This window comes from Schistocerca cancellata, chromosome 1 (genome assembly GCF_023864275.1).
Source record: "Schistocerca cancellata isolate TAMUIC-IGC-003103 chromosome 1, iqSchCanc2.1, whole genome shotgun sequence".
Taxonomy (NCBI): Eukaryota; Metazoa; Arthropoda; class Insecta; order Orthoptera; family Acrididae; genus Schistocerca; species Schistocerca cancellata.
Genome location: NC_064626.1, coordinates 207016643 through 207039515, shown reverse-complemented (window position 1 = coordinate 207039515; position 22873 = coordinate 207016643). Strand labels below are relative to the sequence as shown.

Sequence of the window (22873 nt, the reverse complement as noted above, 5' to 3'; positions counted from 1 at the left end):
ATGCTAGTTGTGGTACGAGGTACCCTTCGCCACGCTCGGTATGGTGGTTTGCGGAGTATGTATGTATGTAGATGTAGATGTAGAATTTACTTACCATAACTCCTTAGGAGATAAATTACAGTCTACTGGTTTATTGTGTGACCAGTCAAAAGCCTATGCCTTTTGCCTTGTACGTAAATTAGAATAGTATGATGTCTGGAAGTTATAACTATCTACCAGGAAATAAAGCTGGTAATATGAAAGAGTCCTCCATTAAGATATTAGCTGAATTTTGATTAGGAACTAATTACATGTAGAGACAGATAGGATTCCATCGTAGGTCCTGCCTTTCCCCTGTGTATACAAAATTACACCTTAAAAACAGTAACATTACTATATGTTGAGACTGTTTTTGTTTGGAGATGACACAATCAGTGCAACAAATGTAGGTTTTTTTAAAGACTTGATAATGAAACTTTTGTGGACATTAATATCTACATTTACACCCACAGTATGGAAACAGCTGTCAAGTGTATAGCTGAAGGAACTTTCCACTGTTGTTGTGATCTTCAGTCCAAATCTGTTTTGATGTAGCTCTCCACAATACTCCATCCTGTGAAAGTCTGTTCTTCTCCAAATAACTGCAAACTACAGCCGTATGAACTTTCCAACAGTATTCGGTTCTTGTCTCCCTCTACAGCTTTTAGAAACCCTCCCCCCACACAAAACCTTCCATCCAATGCTAAATTGATGATTCCTTGATGTTACAGAAAGTGCCCAACAGTCAATCCCTTCTTTTAGTCAAGTTATGCCACAAATTTCTTTTTTCCCCAATTCAATTCAGTATTTCCTCATTGGCTTTGTGATCTACCCATCTAATCATCACTATTCTTTCGTAGCAACACACATTTCACATGCTTCTATTCTCTTCTTACCTGCAATCTTTGTTATCCATGTTTAAGTTCTGGACAAGGATATACTCTAAACAAAAACTGTCAGAAGAGACTTCCTGACACTTAAAACTTATGGTTGATATTAACAAATTTCTCTTATTCACAAACGCTTTGTTGCTACTGCCAATCTATATTTCTTATCCTCTCTACTTCAGCCATATTCAATTATTTAACTGTCCAAATAGCAACACTCACCTACTGCTTTTAGTGTTTCATTTCCTAATGTAATTCCCTCTGTATCACCTGATTTTATTCGACTACATTCCATTTTTCTTGTTTTGATTTTGTTGGTTCTCATCTTATATCCCCTTTACTGTCCATTCTGTTCAACTTCTGTTTGAAGTCCTATGCTGTCTGACAGAATTACAAACTCATCAGCAAACCGGCACTTCTTTTATTTCTTGTCCATGAACCTTTCTTTAAATCTACAAATGTTATAAAGGTAGGTTTGTCTTTCTTTACCCTATCTTCTAAGATACGTCATAGGGGCAGAATTGCCTTGTGTGTTCCTACATTTCTCCATAACTCAAACTAATGTTTCCCTAGATTAGCTTCCACCAGTTTTCTATTCTCCTGCAAATAATTCATTTTAATAGTTAGCATACTGAATTCATAGTTCAGTAATATTCACATCAAACAGTGCCTGCTTTCTTCTGAATTATTACATTCTTTTTGAAATCTGAAGTTATTTCCCCTACGTCACACATCTAGCACACTAGATTGAATAGTTTTGTCATGGCTGACTCTCCCAAACATACCAGTAGTTCTGAGGGAATGTGTGAACTCTAGGGGGGCTTGTTTTTTTTCTTAGGTCCTTCAGCATTCTTCAAATTCTTCTTTCAATATCATATCTCACCTTAATCTACTTCTTCTCCTCTTTCTACAATGTCACCTTCCAAGTCCATTTCCCATGTATAGCCCTCAATATGTTCCTTTCACCTTTCTCTTCTTTTCAAATAGGCTATCAGGGGCAGGCCTTTACAAATGTCTGCTTGTGTCTGTGTATGTGCGGATGGATATGTGTGTGTATGCGAGTGTATACCTGTCCTTTTTTCCCCCTGGGTAAGTCTTTCCTCTCCCAGGATTGGAATGACTCCTTACCCTCTCCCTTAAAACCCACATCCTTTCGTCTTTCCCTCTCCTTCCCTCTTTCCTGATGAAGCAACCGTTGGTTGCGAAAGCTTGAATTTTGTGTGTATGTTTGTGTTTGTTTGTGTGTCTATCAATCTGCCAGTGCTTTCATTTGGTAAGTCACATCTTCTTTGTGTGACATGACATGAAGATATTAAAAAGTTGAAAGCATTAAGTTATTGCGACTGAAACTTGACAGCAAATTCATTTGGGAGAAGCGTACCACAGAACTTCTGAAATACCTAAACAAATCTTTGTTGGCAATGCAAATGATGTTATATATATGTGAGGTAAAAATAAACACCAGTGGCATACATTGCTTACTTTTGTTCCATGATATCACAGAATGTCATATTTTGGGGCAACTCACCAACCAAGCTAAAGTTTTCCAGATCTAAAAGCATGTAACATATGTTATTTGTGGTTTAAATTCAAGAATACCTTGTAGAAGGCTGTTCAAAGAAACAGGCATACTACTGTTTCTAATATATTCATTCCTTCATAAAATTTGTCACAAGTAATATATCTCTCTTTCCAACAAGCACCTCCATCTGCAATACCAATGCCAGGAATAAGAGCAATGTTCATTAGGAGTTAAAGTCACCCACTTTGATCCAATAAGGAGCCCATCATTTACCATTATTCAATAGTTTGTCAGCAACAAATACAGGAGACCAAATTACTCCTTCTATACTAACAAGAGTCTTAGCATGCCTAATTGATGTACTTATTATAAATTAAATAACCTAGCATGAATGCTACAAAATATTTGACACTAGCATAGCTTCAGTGCAGTGACTGTAGTAACTGCAGTTATCACCTCAATTGCACCAACAGTTCACTGTCCGTCAAAGTTCGGCAGGATGTGAGGTGCCTGAGGTCCCAGCCCATCCTATCTTATTTAATGAGCCTGTGCTGGGGCACATGTCATACTATTTAGCCAAAAGTGGCATCTGTGTCATTCTGTAACGGTTTATGCTCTTGTTAACTTCACTCCACTCGCAGATCCTAGTACGTCAAACAGGTACCGACCCAGCTATGTACAAGGACGATCTATAACACATTTATGACATTTATGGTTTCAGGATTAAAGTCATTGTATTTTTATTGGTGTTCTCAACTGTATGTGTTACTACACAAATGGCAACGAAAGTTTGTTCCTTCATGTGTTTTATGGAAAAATGTGGTAATGTCAACAGGCACATCCTTGGAGGTCGATCTGCAATGTTTACTACAGCTGCAATTGGAAAACCAACAGTGCATAAAAATGCAGCAACAGGAACACACACCCAGCTGAACAGGGTGTCAATGAGTCTGTTAATGAGGCCTCAAACATTGCTGGCCTACCCACCTCCATTCCTCACCTATGACTAAGCTGCTGAAGACTGGGAATCATGTGAAAAGTGACTCCAGGTACACTTTGTGGCCTTCAAGGTAACAGATGTCAACTCCATTAAATCTCCTGTCCTGTCAGGGATCTCCTTGCAAATGTATCACTTGTTAGGGAAGCTGGCCTCCCTTCAGGACCCCTACATCTCTGCTGCTTGACAAAATATGTCGTTTGCTGTATTCCTATTACCGCAAGCACTCATATAATTTCCAGAGTTTTAAAAGTGCAGAAAACAACCCCATCAAACCTATCACACTAGGGCTGTGGAACTGCAGGTGTTAAGACGCAAGTGTCATATCATTACTGCTAAACCTCGGGACTCTTTATGAGGCTACTACAGTTGGAGATTATACGGGCAGTCCATAATAAGGAAGTTCGCCAAAGTGCCTCACAGTTTGAAGATCCCTCATCAGAAGTCTAGAAGGAGACGAAGACAGATTAACTACAGAAATTGTCATCAACAGATTAGAATTAGAAGAGAAGCGTCTGGAACCAGATTTCAAGTCCACTAAGTGCCAAGAAGAAGCCAAAGCATATGCAGCAGTAGACAGCAATCAGAAAAACAAGTTTTCCCGAAGCCAGGACAGATACAAGCAAAACCAAAGAGGTGAGAAGAAGACATCCAACAGAAACAGACTCTGTTTTTCCTGTGGTGAAGCTAACCACATCGCCAGGGAGTGTCTACATTTCCAAGGAAAACAAGCGGGGGCTCCACCAAGCAAACAGAACTATACCAAGAAATCAGCATACAAGGCAAATGGGTGCAAGCTCAACAGTTTTAAAACCGTTCCAAACAGTGAAGGTCCATCAAGTGCAACTGAAAAAGAAGATGAAGAAATAGTGGCTATGACAGTGACCAAATGTGGAGAAGGTGCTGATGAAAAGGTGTGGGTTTTGGATTCAGGAGCATCACATCATATGACTTGTCACCAAGAGATACTACAGGACTTAGAGATGGGTATCTTTGGAGAAGTGAAACTGGCTGATGGGAAAGTTACTGAAGTGACTGGTAAGGGAACAGAAGTGCTTTTGGTGAAGGAACTGGATGGACACTTGTCGTCTGTCAAACAGATGGACAAAAAGCAGATACAAAAATGGTGATGTTAGTGTGTCTGTTGATGAGAAGGAAGTGTTGAGAGGAAGATCATCAAACAATAATGTCTATTTAGTGCAATATGAATATTACAAAGTAAACAACAGTACAGTGATGTCACACAGTGACAAAACACATCAACAAATTGAAAATGAAGCAACAGCCAGAAGTTTTGTGGCATCAAAGACTTGGACACAGAGAAGCCTTACCCGAAGTATGTGGAGCCACAAACTACAAGGAAAAATGAAAAGACAGCCTTTCAAACAGAGCCAAACTACTACTGATAATATTCTAGAACTAGTACATAGTGACGTAGGTTATATTAGACAGACCTCCCTGGGTGGAGCACATTATTATGTTACTTACCTGATTGGTCACTCAAGGTATTCGGTAATGAAAATGCTAAAGCAGAAAAGTGATGTGTTTGAGTCTTTTGTAGAATTTAAGGGACGTGCCAAATGAGAGTCAGGGAGGAAACTGCAAAGCTTCCAATCAGACAATGGGACTGAGTAGATCAACAGCAAATTTGAAGAGTTGTTCAAGAGGGCATACTACATGGGAAAAGCACAGTTTACTCTCCTCCATCCAATGGAAAAGCAGAGCGCCTGAATCAAACACTTTTACCCATTGTGAGGTGTCTACTATTTCAGAGTGGTTTGCCCAATACCTTTTGGGGGGAAGCTCTAATGTTGTCCTGCTATATCCGAAATAGATGCCCAACAAGATCCCTTCATGGGAAAATCCCGTATGAAGTATGGAAGAAGAAAAAACTAACTAAAGATGATTTGGGAACACTCCGAGTGTTTGGCTGCAGAGCTTGGACAAGCACATTGACATCTGACAAACTCGGAGAACGGGCAGAAGAATGAGTTTACCTTGGAGTGGAGGCAGGATCTAAAGGATATTGTCTGTGGAGCCTTGGACAGAGAAAAATACTTTTGAGAAGAGATGTCATCTTTGACAAAAGAATATTCCCACTGAAGGCTACAGTAAACAAAGAACTGTCTCTTCCAGGGGAAGTAAACCTGAGGCAGATGACAACAGCTGAGCCACAAAGCAATGCAGTGACAGCAGACGATACCAGTATTGTGCGATTGGGTTTCCCAGGTCCATCAACAGATGATGACAACACACCGCTGAGGAATACAGGACCAGTAACAGAAGATCCAGTCAAATCAATAGCTGTTCGAGGAGATGGGGCCAATCCAGTGGTAGAGAAGAAGAGAGGTACGGCACAGAAGATGATGTAGTTCCTGGCAGTGAAGATAGTGATGTGTGTGATGAATGTGATACAGTGTTGCAAAGTCAAATCTCAAGTGCGCATAGTGAAGTAGCGTTATGAAGGTCTTCACGTCTAGTGAAACCAAAAATGTGTGGTTCGTGTCTCTCTGCAAGTTTTTTTGCTGCTTTGTGTCAGGTGAATCCATCTGATCCAACAGCAGTAGAAGCAGCTTGTTTCATGTGGGGAGTAAAGTGTGTTTATTAAATAAGAGTTTGTATGGGCTTCACCAGGCAGGTAAAGATTGGAATGATTTCTTCTGCTCTGTGATGAAAAAAGTAGGTTTTGAACAATGTGAAAAGGATCCCTGTGTATTCTTCTAGAGAAATTTGATTATTAGAGTTCATGTTGACATGGTAGTTGCAATTGGTGAAGAAGAAATGATTATGACATTCATTAAGTGTTTGAAATCTCATATTATCATTAAAGAAATGAGTGACAGCTTGTTGATTTTGGGTCTTGAAATAGAACAGTCTCAAGGGCAGGTGAAATTAAATCAGACGGGTTACATTCAACAGATGCTAAAAGAATTTAAAATGCATGACTGCAAGGGCATATCTACACCATGTAATGACAACCGTTTTAGTGAAGATGATAATGACAGTCCAATTGACCAGAAATTGTACCAAAAGGCAGTAGGTTGCTTGCTGTACATATCTACGTGTACTCGACCTGATATTGCTTTTATTGCAGGGAGAGTGAGTCAGTTCAATTCTAAACCTTGTACTTCTCATTGGGCCAGGGTAAAAAGAGTATTTCGGCACCTGCAGCAAAATAAAGAATTGAGTTTGTGTTTCCGTGCTGATTGCTGTGAAACTGTTGCATTCCGTGATGCTGATTGGGCAAATGACCCAGGTAATAGTAAATCTGTGTCAGCCTACACAGTTTTGTTAGCTGGAGCAGCAATCAGCTGGAAAAGTAAAAAACAATCAATTGTGGCAACTTCTACAGTTGAAGCTGAGTATATGCCATGTTTGAGACATGTAAGGAGGTGGAATGGTTTATTGATTTTTTAAAGGAGCTTAAGAGTTCTGACTTTGTTAGACTGCCCCTGCAGGTCAATGCAGACAACACAGGTGCAATTGAAATCACCAGAAAGAAGTGGTGTATCAGAAAGAACCAAGCATTTCAGGGTCCGCTACCATAAAGTCAGACACACTATCTTGGATGGTTTAAGCATGTGTCAACTAATGACAATGCAGCTAACATTTTAACTAAAGGACTACACAACATTAAAACAGAAATTCAGAGACATGTTAGGATTAAAATGAGTATTGTTTACTATTGGAATTTGTGATGTATTATTGTCTCATTTGTGATCTTAACTTCAGTGTCTCATTTGTGTTCCTATGTTTGGTACTGGAATTTGTGATGGTTTTATTGTCCCATTTGTGATCTTAATTTCAGTGTCTCATTTGTGTTCCTATGTTTGTTACTGGAATTTGTGATGGTTTTATTGTCTCATTTGTGATCTTAATTTCAATGTCTCATCTGTGTCCCTATGTGCAATATTGGAAGTTGTATTCTTATGTTCAATATCAGAAATGGTGAATTTTTGATACTGGAGTGTAACAGGATGAGACTTACTTACTAAATTGCGCTCTTTGATGCTCACCAAGGGGAAGTGTTGTAATTCAGTTGATCTAATTCAGTGAGACATCAGTTTGAATACAGCACCATTTCCAGAGGGCTTGTACCTTCTGTTTTGTCTTCTTGTACGGGTGCTCTTTGGAGGAGAGTTCGCGCCAAGTTGAGGTATTACGCGGAACAAAAATGTGATGGCTTTTTGTATTATGTAGACTGTGTGTTGTGTAGAATAAAATAGAACATGTGGTTTAATACATGAGTAAACAGTGACGACGTGTACTTTATGTTCTTAGTCAAATAATTATCCTCATCCTCATTTAAAGGAGACAAGCGCTAAAGAAAAGTTAACATTTACTATTTTCAGTAATGTAGTAACAATTTTAGTGCAGTGCTCCACAATCTTAGAAAGAGACACTAAATCTATGACTGAAGCTTATGATGAAATGTGCTTACTGAAGAGAAACCAGAATAAAGATCAATTTGTTCTGAATTGCAGTTAAGAATGCCTTCAGAAAGAACCAAACTGGAGAGAAGTTTTATGCAGTTCTATCACGAACTCTTACACTAACTTCAGAAATCTTACAGTTCCTCAGAGGAGAAAGTTGTAGTGAAGCTCCAAATTTTTTATTCAAACAGACACACAGGTTTTTCTTCCCTGGAAGCTGGCATGAAATCCCTCCAATTAACTGAAATAATTGATATGGAGAAACTATATGAAAATTTTGCCTTGCTGGGTACAGTCCTACCAGCATTTTGGAGAGTAAAGACAATGCCTCAAACAAGTAGTTGTCAGTGTTTCAGTTGCAAAGAACAACAGAAATTAATAATTACAAAACTTCTGCCTTTTGTAATGAGCATTCCTGGGCCAAATATATTTGTTGGATGCATTTTCTCCTCAATGTCTAACAAGTGGTCAGACAGTAGAAACAGTTGTTTAGTAGATCTGATTCCATGTGAGCTACTAAAAACTACAGACATAAGCATGTCTTTTAGAGACTCCCATCGCATGATAAAAGTTAGACAGCACAATTTTAAAGTCAGCTAGGTCAAATGTGAAATACAGGTGGAGAAAATAAGGTAGTTCTATTAATGTTTTTTCTGCAAGTTTTTCATACCTAATACATTGTACTATGTGCACTGCTAAGAGGGTGTAGTTTAGTTTCCTTAAAGAATTTTACAATTGTCTCATTCCCAAACTAATTATAATGTAATTGAAATTTGTAATAACATTTGATTTCCAAGTATTTATGAACTGTGCTCTATTTTTGTGGAAAGTCTCACATATTTTCAGGTAAATGTCGCTTATTTCCTATATCAAAAAGTGGCACCCCTAGAAGCACCAACATATGTCTTATACAGACTCAGACTACTGTGATGTTTTTCCTAGTCTTCTTATATGGGAAAAACAAAGGAATTCAATTGAATGCTTAGAGAAAACTGCTGCAACAGTAAAATATCTGTATTTATTCACTGCTGAGAGATTAACCTCATTACAAGTCGTCACATGACAACAGTTTGATATCAAGTAAGATTTACAAAAGAACTTTGAAATATACTGAACTGGAATGAAGTGTAGATTACAGGGATAGTTCATAATGATATAATGACAAACTACCTTTTGATGGGGAGATACAGAACTGGAATAACAGAAGTATCTGATTCCATCCATCTGCTTTGACACGTGACGTAATAGTGTTGTGGCGTGTGACGTCACTACAGCACGGAATTTTTGAGTTGATTGTGTTTGTAGACATCCTGTTCTTACATTTGATAGTGCTCTTTAGTGAGGGATGTGGACGTGCTGAGTATATTGTGTGGTATTGGGTTCATTTTAGTATCCGCTGGCATAGTGCTAACATGGTTTTGAGTTAAGGTAGTTGGTGGGATAACTTGGGCTATGGATGTGTTTTCAGTGAGTTATTAAGTTTTTTTTATGTGTCTGACATTTTTGTTAGGTCCGATTAGTTTTGTGTTTGCTGTATGGAGAAAAGTCTAATTTCTTTGGTCACGTATGGATATGACAGTGAAGTTCACAAGTGTATCACTATGTTTGGAGATGGGTGGGTACTGACAGCTGTGGTTAAGCTATACAGGTCAAGGAAAATGTCCGATTCCTGTGGTTTGTTCATGTGGCGGAATTCTGTAATTCAAATTTTTTCTTTTTATATTATTTGTTTTGGGATGGTGTGCCTGTTAGTTTCATTTCATTTTTATTTTTGTTCACATTTGTTAGCATGTGTACGCAATGATGTCATTGTCGTCATTCTGTATATGCTGGAAGTAGCCATTTCCGCCGTATTGATGATTTCATGGGTCAAAGCAGACAGGTGGAATTGGACGCTTCTGTAATGCCCAAAATTTTTAAAATGATGAAATCAGACAGATCTACCCTTGGAATGGATGTTGACAAATGGAAAGATATGAAGCTGGCTCCACTGACTATATTAACCACAGCATTGTGAAGGAAGTCTGGTAACAAAGAACATAATGAACTACATATAACAGAAAGATACCAACATGATCTTTTCTATAACTGGAATGATACCAAAAATCATTATACCAATTTACATTACTACATACCACAAAGAATACAATGAAATACGAAAAAGTATATCCAGGGTAAAAAAAACTGTAGTCAAGGATGCTGAATAGCTAAAGAACCTGTGCAAACAGCAATGAAACTTTACCAGCAAATGAAAACTTGAATTCTGCATTCAGAGAATAAAAAGTTAATGGGACCACCAATAAGAAGACATGAAATGAAAGAAGGGTTCTTGTATATATGGCAAGACAATTTCAATCCAAAAAAGTCCTTTCTGCAACTGAATTGTTGCTATGTTTTGCAAGTCATACAGCTTCTGTTGGTAACCTGAAGTTTTATAATTTGGTTCTATACACACAATCAGTTACAAATATTGTCTGTGAAGATGTGGTTAATGAAAAATAAATAAACAAACTCATTTTTCCAAACACCTTGGCAGTCTCACATAAAATGGTACACACAAAACCAGTAATTACAACGTGACAAGTAATTAATGACATAATATGGGTAAGATGTTTATTACCACTTAGCAAAGTTCCATGCTTTCGTGACATGACAGCTAGCTATAATAATTAAATAATCCTTCATAGCATCTGACAGGACAAAATCTCCTGATTCATATCAACCAAATGTGTTGCATGCTGCCATATTAAAGGCAAAATAACGCAAGGATACTAGGGAAACGACAATAAATCTGATAAATATAAATTTCAAGCATGTGATTAATAATGTCTTGATATGTATTTCTATAATGACGGCAGAGCAAGACATAACTAGCCAATGTGTCAAGTATATAATTTGTGGGCATTATACACTATCTGCAGAATTTGTTCTCAGTAGATAAACAGTTTTCTTAGCAGAGGGTTAAGTTCCTTGTCGACGACGATGCCATTAAGAGACAGAGCACAAGGCAGACTTGGGAAGGAAGTCAAGACATTACCCTCTAGGAGAACCTTCCATACGTTTAGCGTGTTGGAATGATTTCGACAATCACACAAAACCTAATCCTCGACTGATGGCCGGCAAACAGAACTCCGGTCCTGCTGAATGTGCCTTAAGCACTGCACGATGGTGATCAGAATTAAAATTGAACGGCAACCTTCTCAAGTTAGAACATACTGACGGTACATACCCAAAGAAACCAATTTTCCGCTTTGTGGAGTTGTTTCCTAATGTCGACAATCAAGGAGTGTTGTAAACACTTAGTGAAAAATCCTCTATTTTATACAGCGGCTCATTAATTCAATCTGCCATTCAAACATTTGACATGCACTGCTGCTCAGACAGAGCTTTCTAAGGTTGTAACAAGTAATTAGTCTAGAGACATTAGTGTCAATGTAAAATAATCGACAGCACCAATGCCTAACCAAATGTAAACATAAATTGTTTCTCAGTTGCCAATTTGTCATCTCCAAGAATGTATATATGAATATCTTTGGTTTCAGGATAACATGGATAATTATTATACGTCCATGCTAAAGGTAGTGGAATGCGAAAGATGTTGCCGCCGTGTTTTTCCTAAGAAGAAGATTGGAACAGAGCTGCTGCGTACTCTGCTGCTAACTGTCTTTTTAACAAAAGTACAAAAAAAAAAAAAACCATGTTTTTGAAGTTGGCGCCTTCTGCTAGTATCGGAGGTCGAATCCTCGCCACGATCATTAGTGTTACAAACAAGATTTGGTGATCATCTGTCATCTTAATCTTTATGTCATCGCTTGCTTAGTTTTCTTGAAATTATACGAAGGTTGCAACCGGAATTAATTTTTTCTGTTGAATATTCTCCCACAAGAGAGATCCAATACCTGAAAGTGAAACATTATTAACTTTTACAGTAACTATTCATTAGCAAGAAATGGAAGTTTTTGTCATTATTTGGTCATAAGAAAGAATGAAAGGTGCAAAGGATAAAGAAAAAGAGATATCTGCCGTTTTTTCAATATGCATGTAGACATTTCTTCAAGCAAATAGGTGCATAAGTTAGTAAAATACATTTATTTCTTCCTGAATCGAGTAGAGGATAATAGTAGTAGTACTAGTTTATTTGTCCATGGGAACCGTTTTATAAGTGTGCTAGACATCATTTGTTTTTTAGCATTTAGAAATCAGTTATTTTCGCTTAATTACATGTTTGAAATAATTATGTTTTGAGAAATATTCTTTTCCAGCTTACATCTTAAATCGTTACTTACCACAAGAAATGTATCATCTGCTTACATAAGGGCATACAATATACGTGTAGTATGAATAGGATAGGCCCCATAATTGAGCCCTGTGATGAACGGTATTTCACAAGTCTGAAATCGGATTACATGCTTTTATGAGGAATGAAATAGTGAAGGCAGCACAGGATCAAGTAGGTAAAAAGACGAGGGCTAGTAGACATCTTTGGGTAACAGAAGAGATACTGAATTTATTTGATGAAAGGAGAAAATACAAAAATGCAGTAAGTGAAGCAGCCAAAAAGGAATACAAACGTCTCAAAAATGAGATCAACAGGAAGTGCAAAATGGCTGAGCAGGGATGGCTAGAGGACAAATGTAAGGATGTAGAGGCTTATATCACTAGGGGTAAGATAGATATTGCCTACAGGAAAATTAAAGAGATCTTTGGAGAAAAGAGAACCACTTGTATGAATATCAAGAGCACAGATGGAAACCCAGTTCTAACCAAAGAAGGGAAAGCAGAAAGGTGGAAGGAGTATATAGAGGATCTACACAAGGGCGATGTACTTGAGGACAATATTATGGAAATGGAAGAGAATGTAGATGAAGATGAAATGGGAGATACGATACTGCATGAAGAGTTTGATAGAGCACTGAAAGACCTAAGTCGAAACAAGGCCCCGGGAGTAGACAACATTCCATTAGAACTACTGACGGTCTTGGGAGAGCCAGTCCTGACAAAACTCTACCATCTGGTGAGTAAGATATATGAGACAGGCGAAATTCCCTCAGACTTCAAGAAGAATGTAGTAATTCCAATCCCAAAGAAAGCAGGTGTTGACAGATGTCAAAATTACCAAACTATCAGTTTAATAAGTCACAGCTGCAAAATACTAACATGAATTCTTTACAGACGAATGGAAAAACTGGTAGAAGCTGGCCTCGGGGAAGATCAGTTTGGATTCCGTAGAAATGTTGGAACACGTGAGGCAATACTGACCCTACGACTTATCTTAGAAGAAAGATTAAGGAAAGGCAAACCTACATTTCTAGCATTTGTAGACTTAGAGAAAGCTTTTGACAATGTTGACTGGAATACTTTCTTTCAAATTCTGAAGGTGGAAGGGGTAAAATATAGGGAGCGAAAGGCTATTTACAATTTGTACAGAAACCAGATGGCAGTTATAAGGGTCGAGGGGCATGAAAGGGAAGCAGTGGTTGGGAAGGGAGTGAGACAGGGTTGTAGCCTCTCCCCGATGCTATTCAATCTGTATATTGAGGAAGCAGTAAAGGAAACAAAAGAAAAGTTCGGAGTAGGTATTAAAATTCATGGAGAAGAAATAAAAACTTTGAGGTTCGCCGATGACATTGTAATTCTGTCAGAGACAGCAAAGTACTTGCAAGAGCAGTTGAACGGAATGGACAGTGTCTTGAAAGGAGGGTATAAGATGAACATCAACAAAAGTAAAACGAGGATAATGGAATGTAGTCGAATTAAGTCGGGTGATGCTGAGGGAATTAGATTAGGAAATGAGACACTTAAAGTAGTAAAGTAGTTTTGCTATTTGGGGAGCAAAATAACTGATCATGGTCGAAGTAGAGAGGATATAAAATGTAGACTGGCAATGGCAAGGAAAGCGTTTCTGAGGAAGAGAAATTTGTAAACATCGAGTATAGATTTAAGTGTCAGGAAGTCGTTTCTGAAAGTATTTGTATGGAGTGTAGCCATGTATGGAAGTGAAGCATGGACGATAAATAGTTTAGACAAGAAGAGAACAGAAGCTTTCGAAATGTGGTGCTACAAAAGAATGCATAAGATTAGATAGGTAGATCACATAACTAATGAGGAGGTATTGAATAGAATTGGGGAGAAGATGAGTTTGTGGCACAACTTGACTAGAAGGAGGGATCGGTTGGTAGGACATGTTCTGAGGCATCAAGGGATCACCAATTTGGTACTGGAGGGCAGTGTGGAGGGTAAAAATCGTAGAGGGAGACCAAGAGATGACTACACTAAACAGATTCAGAAGGATGTAGGCTGCGGCAAGTACTGGGAGATGAAGAAACTTGCACAGGATAGAGTAGCATAGAGAGCTGCATCAAACCAGCCTCAGGACTGAAGACCACAACAACAACAACAACTACTTTTATCATCAGGATATACTGTTAATATTATTTTCACACATTGTAGTGCGGTTTTCAAGCACTATCGCATAACATCAGCATTGTTGTGTCGTAAGCACTGCACGTATCACCAGACATCACCACAGACGTCGATAGGTCGACAACCCACTCCAGAGACCGGGTATACACCAGCGATTTCCTCACCAAGAAGTCGCAACGGTGGCGCTCCCTGAGAAGTGATGCGCGCCTGTGTTACAGTAGTTCCAAGTAAGCTTGACTGTTAAGAAGACTATACCTTTTATTTGTGTACTTCGCACCCCATCGTCTGCTTCTAGCCAGTCCATACCAGCCCATCTTCAGTGAAGATTACTACCCAGCCAATGATTCTGGGATAGTAATTGACCTTCAGGATCAGCTGCCTGAATCGATTTGTATATAGTTGAGTATTCGTGATTAAATGTGAACATTTTTGTCACTAATCTTTATCTGTGGTTTCAGTGTTCTCCTTGATCTCCTGTCATAGTGTTTCCCTGAGCGCACCATAAATAGTTGAGGGTAGTGACAAGTAAAGTCTCCTTCTGTAGGTATATCAAAAGTACGATACAATAAGCAGCTTTATCCCATTAAAGCAGTAAGCTGCCAGTAACCCAAAAGTAGGTTTAAACACCATGCTTTTCTAGGTACGATTCTATTGGAAGTAATGTGTTGTTCTCTTACTGTGAGCTTTGAACTGATTTATGCACCTACAGTTTTAGGTAACTCTGAGCTACAACACAGTTCAGCATTTTTCATGCTGACAAAAACTGGTAGAGAAGAAAGAATTGACAAGAGACAGAAAAAAATCCTGGAGATCATTGGTGATCTATCGCCAGACCTTTGGATGTGAAAGCCAACAGTTTTAACACAGAGTCACTCAGCTGTACCAGATCTATTATGATTTCTATTGGGTAAAAGTCTAATGCCCTAGAAAATCAAAGGAATAATCTACAGATTTTTTTGGTTTATCTAATGCATCTCTTATTCGAATTACAAGTTTGGTTATTGTCGTCAATACAACGATATTTCGCTCAGCCCTGCATTGAAGAGTGAAACTGAGGCAATTCAGGTGACATTAACGTAGTTACTTGTAGAAACACTGAAATTTTGGTCATGTCTGTTGACTAACATCACTTTCTGTAAACTTACAGTCTCTTATGTTAGTGATGAAAGTGGGCTTCATTAACGCCATTTTGCTGCCTACATATTTACCATGTATTCACGTAGTGAGATCAACATTATGGCATTCTATTAATTTGTGACCTCGATAATTACATTTACTATCAGTGGAAACTAAGTTGACAATAGGTTTGGTGGCTGATGGGAGTAATTGTAAATGCATTTTCAATTTATGGCCGCTTCCAGCAGCTACCACCCCGGGTGTATTCTTGGTTTGCATAGGCAATAGTGACATGACTTTCTGCTGTAAGCTTTTTTACTGCAATAATTTTTCTTCTAGTTTAGCTTTACGTTTTAAATCCTAGGACTTTTTCTCCAGTAGAGATTGTTTTCTCACATAATTTTTCCTTTATTACGATTATAACTGTTGTAAGCTTTTTATGTTCAATGATTCCAGTATTCGATATTAAAAAAAAATTACATAGTTTCTGTCTTGAAGGTGATTTGGCCAACAAAGCATGAGCTGGCTTTCTTTCATGTGGCCCAGATTCCTGTCATTTTCATTTCTGTGACATGTTGCCCGTCCATAAAACAGTCAAACTAATTAATGATACCTTTTCTTCAGGTGTGAGGTATCAGCTGAAAGATGTATTTTGTGGGTTTGGGTAGTTCTGAAAATTTTAGGGGAAAATCGAATTTATTTAAGTAGTCGTGGTCAGAGAAACATGTGAATTACGATCTCAACGTGCATTAGAAGCGTTATCCAAGGATTCAGCACCAGCTATTAGTCATTTAGTAGAATCAGTGCTTTTCCTTGCAATTCCTCTAGTAAACTATTTGTGAACTATGTAATCAAAAGCACTAAATATAAATCCAATAATATAACGCATTGTTATCACAATTGGGGTAGGTCTTGTATCATGCAGAAGTTCCCCAGATAAATGCGGTTCCTCTCATGCAGACGTAAGTCAGCACTGCTGTCACTTGTCACCTAATGATAATCATTGCCTACATTTGGAGTGAATTAAACAGCTGTTTTAATTTACACACCCAGTCACCTAGTTGGTTCATCGGCATGTTCTGTTGATGCTATAATACCTGTGCATTGAGGCTCTTGATGTAAGTGCAGTACCACTACCATATAGTGCCCGCTTCACTCATGATGCCATGGGTACATTCACTACATATAATATGCTGATGGCCACCTTGGGACAAAGCACCATCTCATAAGGATAATTTCAGAGAGTGAAAATAATACTTCAAAGAAGTTGATATGTACAGGAGTGGCAGCTTGCATCCCAGTAGAGGCGTTGTACAACTGTGAGATGAGTCAACAGTTATGGTGATAGCCTCAGCTGTCGTCAGTTGTGGTATAGACAACTTAATGAAGCATAGTGTGTGGCGTATGTTGCATGCTGTCATCCTGTGTATGGGCACTTGTCACTATAGCACCATTAGTTGGCGAATTTTATATCAACACATGGCTTGAGGTATATCCCATAAGCGTCGCTGTAATGTCTTCATCTGCAAAAACTCGCCTTGCTTTGTGTGGATATCACTGTCATTCTGCATGCAAATCCTTAAACTTCATGTTTCATTATCAGTGCTGATGGCAGACTGAGTTCTGGTGTAATGTTTGGAGACGATTCAGTACTGCAGCTTCCATGAGTTACAGCAGTTGTTAGAGTCCACAGTTCGCTGCATGATAGGTAGACAGTATTTTGTTGATGTCTTGTGATGAGAAATGGCAGCGCCATCGCCACTGAATCTAATATGATCAGTTTTTTACACAGCCTTAGGTATTGCTGAGTTGTTGATCTTGAAAGACAGTTATTGTAAACAATGGCTTTGGATGGCTTGATAGTGATACAAAAGGTGGTGGTGCTGGACTCATCGCTACTAGTGACATGTTGGTGAGAAATACTGAGCCACCATGCTGCTAGTTATGTTTCTTGAACGGTTCACCACAGCCAGGATAGCGTGTTATTTAACTGTGTAATCTGCTGTTTCACCTGGATTGAAGGTCTAGTCTTCCTGTAGGTGCGTGGAATGAAGTGCTCTTTGGCTTTCTGATGATGCATTAAGCATCTCACAACCAGTGTAGCTAAAAAAACATGTCATTGTACGCAACATCTGACTCCAAAGACATTGTTATCTACTTTACATAGAATTCATACGTAGCTCTATGGGTTTTGTTCAGATTTAAATCATCACACAAGGTATTATATGTTATTTATTCGCTTTTATCTGAAATAGTGAGAGGGTCCACATATGGTCCCTAGCTTCTCAATGGTGATGTGGAGGGTCAGTCATATTCAACACTTCTCACTATACAGGGTGTAACAGGCACAAGTACAGATATTTCTACTGGTGGCTGAACACAGTATATTGAACAACATTACGAGGGGCTTTCAATAAGTAATGCAACACACATTTTTTCTCAGCTAATTTCAGTAGCAAAAGAGTAGAAAGCGGATACACTTAGCGCAGTTGGCATGTTTTTCATGCACACACATTTTTATGATTTAATTAAATTAGTTATATTATATTGTATTGTATTATATCTTAAAATTAATTTCATTAATTCATGAAAAAGTGTTTGCATAAAAAACATGCCAGCTGCAGTCAACATACCCACTTAATATTTACATATTGAAACCAACATCGATTTCGAGCACACTAGAATTAATTTTAAAAAAAATAACAGGTTATGAAATTCGTTATCATTATTTTTTTTAAAGTTTCTAATTTATAATATTATGTTCTTCAAAATAATAAAAGAAACAATATTAACGTAATGAATAAAATTTTTAGTTGAAAATTACTATTCAAAATAATCTTTTTTTTCAGCAAAACTCTGTGTCTCGTATGGAGAAAGCCTGGCCAAATCTCAGTATTGAGCAGGATTCAAACCATGAATGCTGCTGGCAAAATTATTTCACGATTCGTATCCACTCATATAATAAGCTGAGCTACTGATTCTAGGCAAAATGTGGCACTGTAATTGTATATCTCAGTGTGCATGAGCCAAGTGCTCCATGTTATCCTGTAGTGCCTAATTAGTCAACATGTTGCCAGCTGCTGCATTATCTTTTTCACATTTCCTATCGTGGGCCTACTACTCATTTACAACCATTGAGTAAGTAACATTATTTCAAACAGATCGACTTCCATCCAAGTATTAACCAATTTAAAAATTCAAAATGCTAACATGTTCTACATAAAAAGAGATAGTCAAAACATTAATAATGAATAAAATCAGAAACCTAAATACTAAATTTTTCAGTTTAAAAATTCTCAGTCAAAATTCATTGTTGTGCATCAAATGTGATTCCTTCTTTCCAAACATAATTGTGTAGGTGATTGTGTCCTTCGGTATTTCATAACTGAATGTAGCACATAATTTCATAATAGTCTTCTGAGCAGTAATAATATTCGTTCTGTGAGTCATGTTAATGACATAGATAGGATAGTTCGTTATGAAATTAAATCGACTTATATCTACATCACCCTTCAACTGCGTAATTCGATTAAAATCAAGAATTGCATCATAAGCCATCAGATAATTTGGTGAATCCAAATTCCACATTTCTTGAAGAAATATTTCATTCCTTCCATTTTTAATATAAATCTCCTGAAGTTTAATGTGTTCATACAAAGAAGAATCAATGAAAAGATTATATTTTCGATTAGTTTGAATGACAACCAAAATAAAATAAGACATATCAAACCCTACTGAATTATAGTAATTCGTGGTAACTCACTCAAAATTTTTCTACCCATTTAATCCTGCCACTTCAACTGTATGACGTTCATAAAAACATAGGAACTTTAGTATTTTTCATTGTATATTCTCGTTGTTCACGCTCGTAATTCGGTTCATATTTACCAACAGGAACATGAATTTCCGCTGATACTACTATAATTTTCCCTTCATTTGATAATGCATTTTTTATTTCAGTTCCAGCATCTTTGCAACAGCCCATCTATCAATTGAATCTCCAGCACTTGAACTCCACGTAAAAATTACAGTAAGATCTCCTATAAAATTTGTTTTCAGTCCCTGAAGAAATCACAAAGCATTCCAAGTAGGTAAAGCAGCTGATTTTTCTTACTCTTTATTTTTCCATTATTAAGTATATGTCCTTCCATACGTATTTTATCAGCAAGACATGCTAAATATAACAAAACTAATGATAAGATAAAAAGATGTTCAATTCTAGATAGAATATTATCTCCATTCTCTATGGTTATAAAATCAAATTCTGCCACACAGTTTTCAATTAATGTTTTATTAAATTTTCCATCATATGTTGGGTAATCTGATCCATAAGCTTTCATAATCATAAAGTTCATGTCGGACTGAGCATGGTTAGGATGTATCTATCTGCCACTAATATTCATATTAATCTCAGTATCCTTATTAGGAGAATTTCGATTATTTCTGCTTTTCTCATTCACAGGTTATGAGTAGAACTGATAGCTCTCTATTTTCATTATTTATTGAAGAATGAAATTTTCTTAAGGCATTTCTAAAACATCTGTCACACAAGCTCTATTGAAGTGAAGTAAATTATCATTTTCACCAGCTATAGTTGTTTCTAAATCCTGTATAGTATCAAAACTTGTAATAGAAACAGGATAATGTGTTTAATGAATTAGCAGCCCACCAAATTCAACATTAGGCTAGAATGAAGCAATAATATTAGTTTCTCAATGAAAGTAATAAGCATGCTCCTCAAATACTCCATCACTTAGGTTAAAGTTAATATTGATTAATGGGAATGGAATAATTTTAGGAACATCATCAGTAAATGTTTTTGTTGTTGTTGTGGTCTTCAGTCCTGAGACTGGTCTGATGCAGCTCTCCATGCTACTCAATCCTGTGCAAGCTTCTTAATCTCCCAGTACCTCCTGCAGCCTACATCCTTCTGAATCTGCTTAGTGTATTCATCTATTGGTCTCCCTCTACGATTTTTACCCTCCACGCTGCCCTCCATTACTAAATTGGTGATCCCTTGATGCCTCAGAACATGTCCTACCAACCGATCCCTTCTTCTAGTCAAGTTGTGCGACAAACTCCTCTTCTCCCCAATTCTATTCAATACCTCCTCATTAGTTATGTGATCTACCCATATAATCTTCAGCATTCTTCTGTAGCACCACATTTCGAAAGCGTCTATTCTCTTCTTCTCTAAACTATTTATCGTCCATGTTTCACTTCCATACATGGCCACACTCCATACAAATACTTTCAGAAACGACTTCCTGACACTTAAATCAATACTCGATGTTAGCAAATTTCTCTTCTTCAGAAACGCTTTCCTTGCCATTTCCAGTCTACATTTTATATCCCCTCTACTTCGACCATCATCAGTTATTTTGCTTCCCAAATAGCAAAACTCCTTTACTACTTTAAGTGTCTCATTTCCTAATCTAATTTCCTCAGCATTACCCAACTTAATTCGACTACATTCCATTATCTTTGTTTTGCTTTTGTTGACGTTCATCTTATACCCTCCTTTCAAGACACTGTCCATTCCGTTCATTTGCTCTTGCAAGTCCTTTGCTGTCTCTGACAGAATTACAATGTCATCGGCGAACCTCAAAGGTTTTATTTATTCCCCATGGAATTTAATGCCTACTCCGAACTTTTCTTTTGTTTCCTTCACTGCTTCCTCAATATACAGATTGAATAGCATTGGGGAGAGGCTACAACCCTGTCTCACTCCCTTCCCAACCACTGGTTCCCTTTCATACCCCTCAACTCTTATAATTGCCATCTGGTTTCTGTACAAATTGTTAATAGCCTTTCGCTCCCTATATTTTACCCCTTCCACCTTCAGAATTTGAAAGAGAGTATTCCAGTCAACATTGTCAAAAGCTTTTTCTAAGTCTACAAATAAAAATGTTTTTATAAGCTTCAATAATCTGCTTACTAAATCCAAGCACACTCTCAATACTATCTTTAATATTCTTATATAATTTAACATCATTCTCAATAATAATTCTATTTAAAAATTTGATCTGCTGTAATGTGTATATTAGGGTTTGTTTTTATGAATGGTCCACATGCCTCACTGAGTGGTTACTTGCGTACCTACCATGGAGTATTCCCAGGTTTGATTCCCAGCTGGGTTGGAGATTTTCTCTGCTAGTGGACTAGATGTTGTGCACCGAGCGAGGTGGCGCAGTGGTTAGCACACTGGACTCGCATTTGGGAGGACGACGGTTCAATCCTGTCTCCAGCCATCCTGATTTAGGTTTTCCGTGATTTCCCTAAATCGTTTCAGGCAAATGCCGGGATGGTTCCTTTGAAAGGGCACGGCCGATTTCCTTCCCCATCCTTCCCTAAGCCGAGCTTGCGCTCCAAGTACTGGAAACCAGGTGCAAGGGGAGGGACAGAGGTATCAGTTCGATCGCAGACATCCGGGAAGAGGGAGTAATCGAACTGGGGATCGTCGGGGATGGAGAAGACATCGGAAAGGTAGGAGACAAAGTGATTGGCCTTACTAAGGGTGTAAGGAAAGGGGTGATCATCATGGAGAAGAGGATAGTAGGGGGAGGGTTTAGTTCCAGTAAGACGACAGAAGCCTGACCAGTACTTGGACGAGTTTATAGGTAGGGTAGCATTTAAACGGGTGCATGTCTGTCACCAGTCCTGGCATTTCTTGGCCACGAGCAAGTTTCGGATGTGTCGCTGGAGTTGCCGGTGGCATCATAGTGTGTCCGGATCACGCGTGTGGAGAAATGCACAGTAGAGACGACGGGATTCATGGAGGAGGAGGATGGCCTGTGGGGGTAGGACGGTGGGGGTGGATGGCGACAGTAGGGATGTGGGCCTCCACGGTCTCAGACAAGGTCTGCTGGAGAAAGGAGGCGGCATGGGTAACATCGTCAGGGTGGTGGTAGGTGAAGGGGTGGTCTTCGACCCGGGTGGAGAGGGTATCCTGGTAGGCATTCCAGTGGGCATGGGAATAGTCATGGATGTACTTCGGGGGAGGGTCATTACGAGGGTCGGGGCGGGGACGACGACCATCTGAAACAGTGAGGAGGACAGGGGGATGGTCGCTACCAATGGGGTCCAGGACATCCACCACTATGCGGCCAAGGAGGTTGGGGGAGGAGAGGATGACATCGGGAGTTGGATTCGGGGCGGGTGTGCTGGGGAATGGGGACGAGGTCGCCTTGGAGGGTGGAGAGGAACCGATGCCACCGCCATAACTGGGTGGCGGAGCGACTATGGATGTTGAGGTCGGCGGCGATCACGTAGGAGGAGAAGGTACGATCAATGTGGGAGAGGAAGTCGAAAGGAATAGGGGCGTTAGGGCGGACATAGATGGTGGCGCAGGTGACGGTAAGGCCGGGGAAGAAGAGACTAAGGATCAGGTGTTCGGTGGGGTCGGGAAGGAGAGGTTGCAGCCGAACTGGGACCTGGCAGTGGTGGCCAATGGCACCTCCGCCACGTGCAATCGGGA

The 22873-nt window shown here is 38.7% G+C and overlaps 1 protein-coding gene across 8 annotated transcripts in view; it reads right to left on the bottom strand.

The window, feature by feature from the left end:
• Positions 1-11364, bottom strand: part of LOC126168956 (peptidyl-prolyl cis-trans isomerase FKBP35-like) — a 30274-nt gene extending 18910 nt beyond the window's left edge. For all 8 annotated transcript variants that reach the window (XM_049920602.1, XM_049920605.1, XM_049920609.1 and 5 more), the window contains exon 1: positions 11087-11364. The gene's annotated coding sequence lies outside the window, so the exon portion shown is untranslated. The remainder of the gene's footprint in view (positions 1-11086) is intronic.
• Between the last annotated feature and the right edge of the window lie 11509 nt (positions 11365-22873).